Genomic DNA, 8,586 nt, shown 5'->3' on the forward strand with positions numbered 1-8,586 from the left:
GGGCCCACGTGGTCCCCATCTTCAAAAAAGGCAGGAAGGAGGACCCGGGGACTATAGGCTGGTTAGTCTCACCTCGATCCTAGGCAAGCTGTTCGAGAAAATTATGCTGGCACTCATCCAGGAGGGGCCAGCAGGGGACTGCATGCTTAGGGGCAACCAACACGGGTTCATCAGTGGCAGGTCCTCTCAGACCAACCTGGTGGCCTTCTACGATCAGATCATTAGATGCAGGGGTAGCAGTGGATATAGTCCTCCTGGACTTCCGGAATGCCTTCGACACTGTCTCTCCCCCCGTCCTCATTAAGAAACTGGGGGGCTGTGGTGTCGACACCCACACAGTCAGATGGGTCGCCAACTGGCTGGAGGGCCGCACCCAGAGGGTGGTGGTGGACGGGTCCTTCTCAACCTGGAAGGACGTGGGCAGTGGGGTCCCCCAGGGCTCGGTCCTCGGGCCCGCACTGTTCAACATCTTCATCAGTGACTTGGACAAGGGGGTAAAAAGCACCTGTTCAAATTTGCTGATGACACTAAGACGTGGGGGGACGTGGGCACGCTGGAAAGATGCAACAAGCTACAATCAGACCTAGATAGGTTACAAGGGCGGGCGGATGAGAATAGGATGGGTTTCAACACAGACAAGTGCAAGGTGATGCACCTCGGAAGGAACAACCGGCACCATGCCTACAGGTTGGGGAACTCCCCTCTTGTCAGCACGGAGGCGGAAAGGGATCTGGGGGTCATCACTGACTGCCAAGATGAACATGGGCCGGCAGTGTGGAGACGCAGTCAGGAAGGCCAACCGCACCTTGTCGTGCATCCACAGATGCGTCTCGAGCAGGTCCAGGGAGGTGATCCTCCCCCTCTATGTGGCACTGGTCAGGCCGCAGCTGGAGTATTGTGTCCAGTTCTGGGCGCCACACTTCAGGAGGGATGTGGACAGCATGGAGCAGGGTCCAGAGGAGGCCACTCGCATGATCGGGGGCAGCAGGGCAGGCCGCTACGAGGAGAGGCGACACGACCTGAACCTGTTCAGCCTCCACAAGAGAAGGCTGAGGGGGGATCTTGTGGCCTGTCATAAACTAGTCAGGGGGGATCAGCAGGCACTGGGGGAGTCCCTGTTCCCCGAGCACCATCAGGAGCGACCAGGAATAACGGTCACAAGCTGGCAGAGGGTAGGTTTAGGTTAGATATCAGGAGGCGCTACTTCACGGTCAGGGCAGCTAGGATCTGGAACCAGCTTCCAAGAGAAGTGGTGCAGGCTCCTACCCTGGGGGTGTTTAAGAGGAGGTTAGATGAACATCTTGCTGGGGTTGTTTGTCCCCAGTACTCTTTCCTGCCATGGCGGGGGGTCAGACTAGATGATCTGCTCAGGTCCCTTCCTGACCCTAGAAACTATGAAACTATGACATGAGAAGAAGATAGCAATGCTGCCTCTGCAGTAGCCCAGGGTAAGCTTTTGGTACCTGGCGCACAGTGTTTTTGCAGAGCAAGCCCCAGCTGAGATTGGACCTGCAAGCAAATCTACATGCAAGTGCCATCTTGCTCACCCCCTGGTATGAGCCAGCTGAGAACTTGGAGCTCGACAGGAGAGGGTGTAGAGCAGCAGTTCTCAACACTTTTGGATGCTAGGCTCCCTTTGTTAGACTCACGGACCCCTAATTAAATTCAAGACGACCCACAGAAAATGCCAGGTCTTCATTTTCACTCATTTCTTGACTTCAGGAAAAACGCTACAGCAGCTCTTCTGTTGCAAAGAATCCAGAAAGACCACAGCAGGGCAGAATGGTTTTGACATTATTGGTTCCTACTTGAACTCTCTAGGTTCATCTTGTGAATCACATAGGCGTGTGAACACTTTGCAGTGCTAATGCTGAGCACCCTGCTTGAGAATCACTGGTGTAGAAGCAAGAAGGACATTTGTAAACATGAATTTTAAAAGGCATGTGCCTAGACCTGGCATTGGCCACAAGAGGCAGTGAAACATTGCCACCGGGGTATGCTTGCTGCAGTCACTCATGTTCTGGTACTGGGATGTGAGCTTGGCTGCTCTGAGTTCTGGACTCTCCCTGTCTCCAGAAGACAGTGTCAGTGTTGTCAGTGGTGGTGGTGGTGGTGATCCCTCACAGTTGAGGATGATAACTCGCATGGGTCAGGTAAAGGGTTGTAGATGCCACACTTCTTAATGTTCAGCTCGAGGGTGTCCTTGAAGCATTTTCTCTGGTCCCTGCACATCTTTTGTCCTTGGCTGAGTTGGAAGCATAGCAGTTATCTTGCTAAACATACATCAGGCCTGTGCACACAGCGCCCTGTCCACTGCAGCTGATGTTGAATAATCAATGCTTCCATACTGGTGGTGTTAACGTTGGTGAGGACACAGGCATTTGTGCAACAATCCTCCCATGTTATGCCAAGGATCTTTTAGAAGTGGACATACAGGCTAGCATAGTCAGCTTTGTTTGCTCTTCTCTGCTGAGCTACAATAGTAACTCTCTTTCTGCCAGTGCACTGCCAGCCTCGTGTAAAAGACCTGCACTTGAGAGAAGCCCAAACACTGGCAACTCTTATTTTTTCTATCAACAAGAAAGCAACTAGGTTATGACCCTGATATAGGTCATAACCTATTTTTATGATCTCTTAGGGATTATGGAGACCTGGTGGGACTACAGTCTCATAGGGTTTGCGGAGACCTGGTGGGACTCCACCTATGATTGGACCACAGGCATAGTGGGATGCACCCTGTGTAAGAGGGATTGTGTTGGGGAGAAGGGCAGAGGAGTTCTCTGCGTGAAGAAACATTACACCTTCCTAGAAGCAAAGCTTGGCAACAAAGAAGGGCAACTTGAAACCCTCTGGGTCAAAGTACAGGGGGAGCATGGGGAAGGGGATTTGACTGTAGGAGTTTACTATAGACCTCCAGACCAACAGGAAGAGCTTGACCAGGAATTCTCTAGAAAACTGGCAGAGGCCGCATGCTCTCAGAGCATTATCGTCATGGGTGACTTCAACTATCCAGACATCTTGTGGGATGAGCGCTCAGCAAGATCTGATCACTCACAAAGCTTCTTCACTTGCATTGAGGAGCTCTAACTCAAGAAGTCTACGGGCTGACAAGGGGCAAGGCACTCCTAGATTTGGTGCTGGCCAAAGGGGATGATCTAATGAGCAACTTGAAGATTGAAGGGTAACTGGGCGACAGTGACCATGAGATGATCACTTTCTCCATCCACCGCAAGTGAGGGCAATCAGACAGTAGGGTAGAAATCCTTGGTTTTAGGAGAGCTGATTTCCACAAGCTTAGGAGATTGGCTGGTGAGGCTCTGCGGGACCATGGGCCGATGAGGAAGGGAGTACATTAAATGCAGTTGTTCCTCAAGGAAGCGATCCTAGAAGCACAAAGGAAGTCCATTGCCTTTCATAAAAAAGGCAGCAAAGGGGCTGGGAGACCTCCTTGGCTCCATAGGGAAGTTATTGACCTCCTGAAATTAAAAAGAGAAGCTTACAAGGGATAGAAGTCAGAAATAACCACCAAAGAGGAATATCCAGCAATAGCTTACACCTGTAGGGAGCAGATTAGGACAGCAAAGGCACAAACCGAATACAAATTGGCAACCAGAATCAAGGACAAGAAGTCCGTCTTCAGATATGTAGGAAGTTGGAGGAAAAACAAGAGAAACATAGGGCCCTGATGAATGAAATGGGACGGCTGATAACCGACACTCAGGACAAAACCAAACTCCGGAATTAATACTTCACATCGGTATTCTACCAATCCAAGAGTGTTAGCCTGCTTGACGGGATATAGGATGATCCAGGTGGGGGTTACCACTCTCCCATAGTTGGCATAGATCTTGTGGGGGAGCACCTACAAAGGCTAAATATCTACAAGTCAGCAGAACCAGATGAACTACACCCAAGAGTGCTAAAAGAACTGTCCAACATCATCACGCGGCCTATGGCAAAGTTATTTGCAGACTTGTGGCACTCAGAAGAGGTCCCAGAAGACGAAGAGGGCCAATGTGGTGCCTACTTTCAAGAAGGGGAGGAAGGAGGACCCCGGGAATTACAGACCAATCAGCTCGCCCTCAATCCCTGGTAAAATCCAGGAAAAAAAGTATCAAAGAATCCATTACTGATAGGCCAACTGAGGGCAGTATTCTGAAGGGCAGCCAACCTGGCTTTGTTATGGGCAGTTCATGCCTGACCAACCTCATTTCCTCAGGTGACTCGCCACCTGGGTAGGGGAAAGTTGATGTCACATATTTGGACTTCAAAAAGGCCTTTGACCTAGTCTCCCACAATGTCCTCATGGTAAAATTGGGAAACGTGCCCTCAACTGCTTTACAGTCCAGTAGCTAGGCAACTGGCTCCAAGATAAGACCCAGAGAGTACTGATTGACGGAACTGAGTCAATGTGGCAGAAGGTGACCTGTGTTCAGGGTTCAGTACTCGGACCAGTGCTTTTCAACATGTTCATCAATGATTTAGATTCGGGTATTAAAAGCAAACTGGCAAAGTTTGCAGACGACACCAAACTATGGGGGAGCGTGTTCATGCTTGAGGACAGGCTGGCGTTCCAGGCCAACCCAGACAGGCTCGCGAGGTGGGTGGACCTCAACCTGATGATGTTTAATACCAAGAAATGTAAAATGCTCCATCTGGGGATAAATAATCCGCAACACACTTGCCAGCACCACAGCTGAATGAGACCTGGGTGTCATGATAGACAACAAAATGAACATGAGCCACCAATGCAGTGTTGTAGCTGGCAGAACTAAGCATCCACTGAGACATCCCGAGCAAGGTGGTACAGTCAGCCACCCTGGTGATCCTCAAACAGCCTCTTGATGCCCATCTTGCTGGGGTCATCTGACCCCAGCAGTCTTTCCTGCCCACATGCAGTGGGGTTGGACCCGACAATCTGTAAAGTCCCTTCCAGCCCCTAACAACTGTGAAACTATGGAACTATGTATGGAAAATTTTTAGAACATCGGACTTCCCAGAGTTCACTAAAACAAAGGTTTTCTCACTGCAGGTACAAAGTAGTCGGGGTAATGTGCAACACTGGCAATTTTGTATGTTTCCACAAACTGGGTGAGGCTGGGCACCAGCGTTACTATGATGGAAATGTAGAATTAGAAAAGGCAGGACATGGAGATACACCGGCCACTGAAGAAGAGTTCTCCAAAGCTCTTAGGCAGGAACAAGCCATGTTGCTGCTGTACGAGTGTCTCAGAAACAAGAGGAACGTCAGCAAGGGCTCACATGGATAGTTCTATACTTACAAGGCTTCACTCTCAGGGAATGAAGAGTACTGTACTGGTGTTTGCTTGCTACTGTACATTAAGGTAGATGGAACTATTTGTGACTGTTATTACCAAGTGCTGGGCGGCAGTTAAACACCTTGGCAGCCACTAGGGTGCCAACAGCTTTGTGCAGAACAGCCCCTTAGAGGGGGTACTAGTTTTACCCCGATGGAGGAAATGCTGCCAAAAAATCATGGAACTGAAGTACACTGCATGGTAGGGTAGCCTGGGCTCTTTAACCCTGGTTGGCAGCCAGTGTAGGAGTGAAGCCCCAGTACAATTTTGGACTGGATAGGTCTGTTCTGTCTCCCACCACGCTGCATATTCTTGTACAGCACATATTAGTTGAACACATGCAACCACAGTGAACCTTCTGGCTTTCATCACACCACAGGCTGTGGCTACTCACATAGCACCTAGATCCTGCACAGGCCGTGCTGGAGAAGGCTGAGGTGAACGTGATGACAGTCTTCACCTAGAAAACAGTAGTTACAAAGAGCATGGGGACAAACTGCTCTTTCCATCTAGTCATCATCCTTTAAAGATCTTACACTGTTCATAGAGGTGACTTGGTTTTTGAAAGCTGCCCTGAGCCTTTTTCTGGGGAAGGACAGCCTATAAATCCAATAAATGAATAAACTATGGGGAGAGTAGTCATGGGCTTAAATCGAACAAGGGAGATTTAGGTGGGGTGGACACTTGCACCTGCCTGTGCCCAGCAGCTTCATTGGGTGTAACATCAGCAGACAACTTGCAGGAGCAGGGTTTTAGAATGGAAGATTGTTGGGACAGGAATCACACGGCTGATCTGCATAGCTCCTCATATAATGGGGCTCCAATTCTGCTGAGGCCCTTGACCACTACTGCATCAATGGATCCTGCCTTGGGCTGGGGTTGGACTAGATGATCTCTTGATGTCTCTTCTAGGACTACTTGTCTCTGATTCTGTCAGAAAAAAAGAAAGGTAATTTTAAGTTAAATTACAGGGGGTTGCAAAGAGGACAGAGCTGGACTGTTCTCAGTGGGGGCAGGTGACAGGACAAGGAGCAATGGTCTCAAACTGCAGCAAGGGAAGTTGAAGTTGGATATTAGGAAATACTTTCCCACTAGGAGGGTAGTAAAGCACAGGAACAGATTACCCAGAGGGGTGGTGGAGTCTCTATTCTTGGAGGTGTTTAAGACCTGCATGTATAAAACCCTGGCTGGGAAAATCTAGTTGGGGCTGGTCCTGCTTTGAGCAGGGGGTTGGGCTGAATGCGACTCCTGAGCTCCCTTCCAGCCCTCATGGTCTATGATTCTATGAAGTCTTCAGAGATGGATCCAGGGAGACGTGCAGTCATGCAGTTGCTCCCCTCTTTGAGTCCTGGTCCACCCAAACTCTAGCTAAAACCCTTAACTCAGGGGTAGTAATATTAACTCAAGTGTAGAAATGACGGACAGTTAAATACTGGAGGCACTGGCAAACCACTTAAGAATGCTGGTTTTGGTTTATGAATCTGAATAAGAGACATACATTTAACTGTGATAACTGCTGGACTAATGGCACCCTATGTTTTGACTATATTTTGCATGGTTTGTTGTGTTTTTTAAACGTTATATATAACCAAGCAAATTAGTACACATTCTAACAGTTATATTTGTTTTTGCTTTGATTTTAAACTGAAGTGGGGGTTAGACTGGATGACTTCCTAAGGTCCCTTCCTACCCTTATTTCTATGATTTCATAATTCACAGATTCACAGAAGTTTAGGGCTAGAATGGACCTCGCGAGATCATTGGGTCCAGCCCCCCTGCTCTGGACAGAAAAGACTGCCGGGGTCAAATAACCCCAGCAAGGTGTGCATCCAGTCTGCTTTTAAAGATGTCCAGGGTTGGTGCCTACACCACCCTGGTTGGGAGTCTATTCCAGAGTCTGGTCACACGAACTGAGAAGAAGTTTTTCCTTATATCCAGTCTGAAACCTTCTTCTAGGAGTTTATGACCATTGCTCCTAGTTTTCCCCTGGTGCGCTTTGGTGTACAGTTGTTTGCCTAGCCCTGATGCTCACCCTGATATACTAGTAAGCTGTCACCAAATCCCCACAGTCATCTTTTCTAGGCTAAGCAGTCCCATATCTGTCAGCCTTTCCCTGTATGGCTTGCTCTTCAGGCCTCTAATCATATGAATGGCTCTTCTCCTGCTTCTCTCAAGCTTCTCCACATCCTTCTTGAAGCGTGGTGCCCAGAACTGGACACAGTACTCCAGCTATGGCCTCACCAATGCTGAGTAGAGCGGGGGAATAACTGCCTTAGTTTTGCTGGGGATGCATCGGTTGATGCATGCCAGCATATTGTTTGCTCTGTTAACTGTAGCATTACACTGGTGGCTCATATTCATTTTATGGTCAATTATGACCCCCAGGTCCCTTTCGGACGTGGAGCTAGCTAGTGTAGCACCACCAAGCCTGGAAGTTTGTTACAGATTTTTCCTCCCCAGATGGGGAGGAGTTTACACTTCTCAGCATTGAACAGCATCTGGTTCTGGTCCACCCATCTAAATAAGCTGTCTACGTCTGCCGGGATCGTAGCCCCACCCTGATGCATGGCCGCACTTCCCCAAAGCTTAGTGTCATTGTGTGATTCTAAATAATATAATGCTGCGCCCTAGCATATTTGTAAAGCATCTACTTTCTCTTTAACTGGAGAAACATGCATTATGTTGTATGTGATGATGACACTGCACACCACCTGCACCCCCCTTTTCAAAATCCTAGATCTGCTCACGGACATTTTCCAAGGACTAGCAGACATTCTGCAGCGTGTCCTGGATTCCTGGTGATACGACATGAGACCTTGCCAACTCCTGTCATACGCCATTCTGTCCTCTCAGGGTAGCTTCCACTCAGTCTTTGCTGGGAACGGCAGCATATATAGCGGATAAAGAAATATGTATTGGGGGAAGGGGGACCCGGTCTTGAACAGACACCTGCAGAGGGCCTTGAGAGCAGGTTGGAAGGCAAGGTAGCAATGAGCCTTTATAGACTAACTCAACAAGATATATAGAGCACAGCCTTGCAAGTGCTCCTGCTGGGGCTGAAACCTGCAGGTTCCTGGCTGGAGGCTCTTCCCCTCTGCTCAGGGTCAGATGGATGCTGCACTGGGGGGCAGGAAGGGATTTCCCCCCAGGTCACATTGGTACAGGCTGGGGGAGTTCCCTCCTCTGTAATGGGGTCACAGATCTCTAGAGTATATATTAACCCTGCCCTGGCAGCAGCAGGATGTTGGTGGTCACGGCCCCCCTGCTT

The sequence above is a fragment of the Crocodylus siamensis genome, chromosome 3, assembly GCF_052110815.1.
Source record: "Crocodylus siamensis isolate JL-2025a chromosome 3, ASM5211081v1, whole genome shotgun sequence".
NCBI classification, from domain to species: domain Eukaryota; kingdom Metazoa; phylum Chordata; order Crocodylia; family Crocodylidae; genus Crocodylus; species Crocodylus siamensis.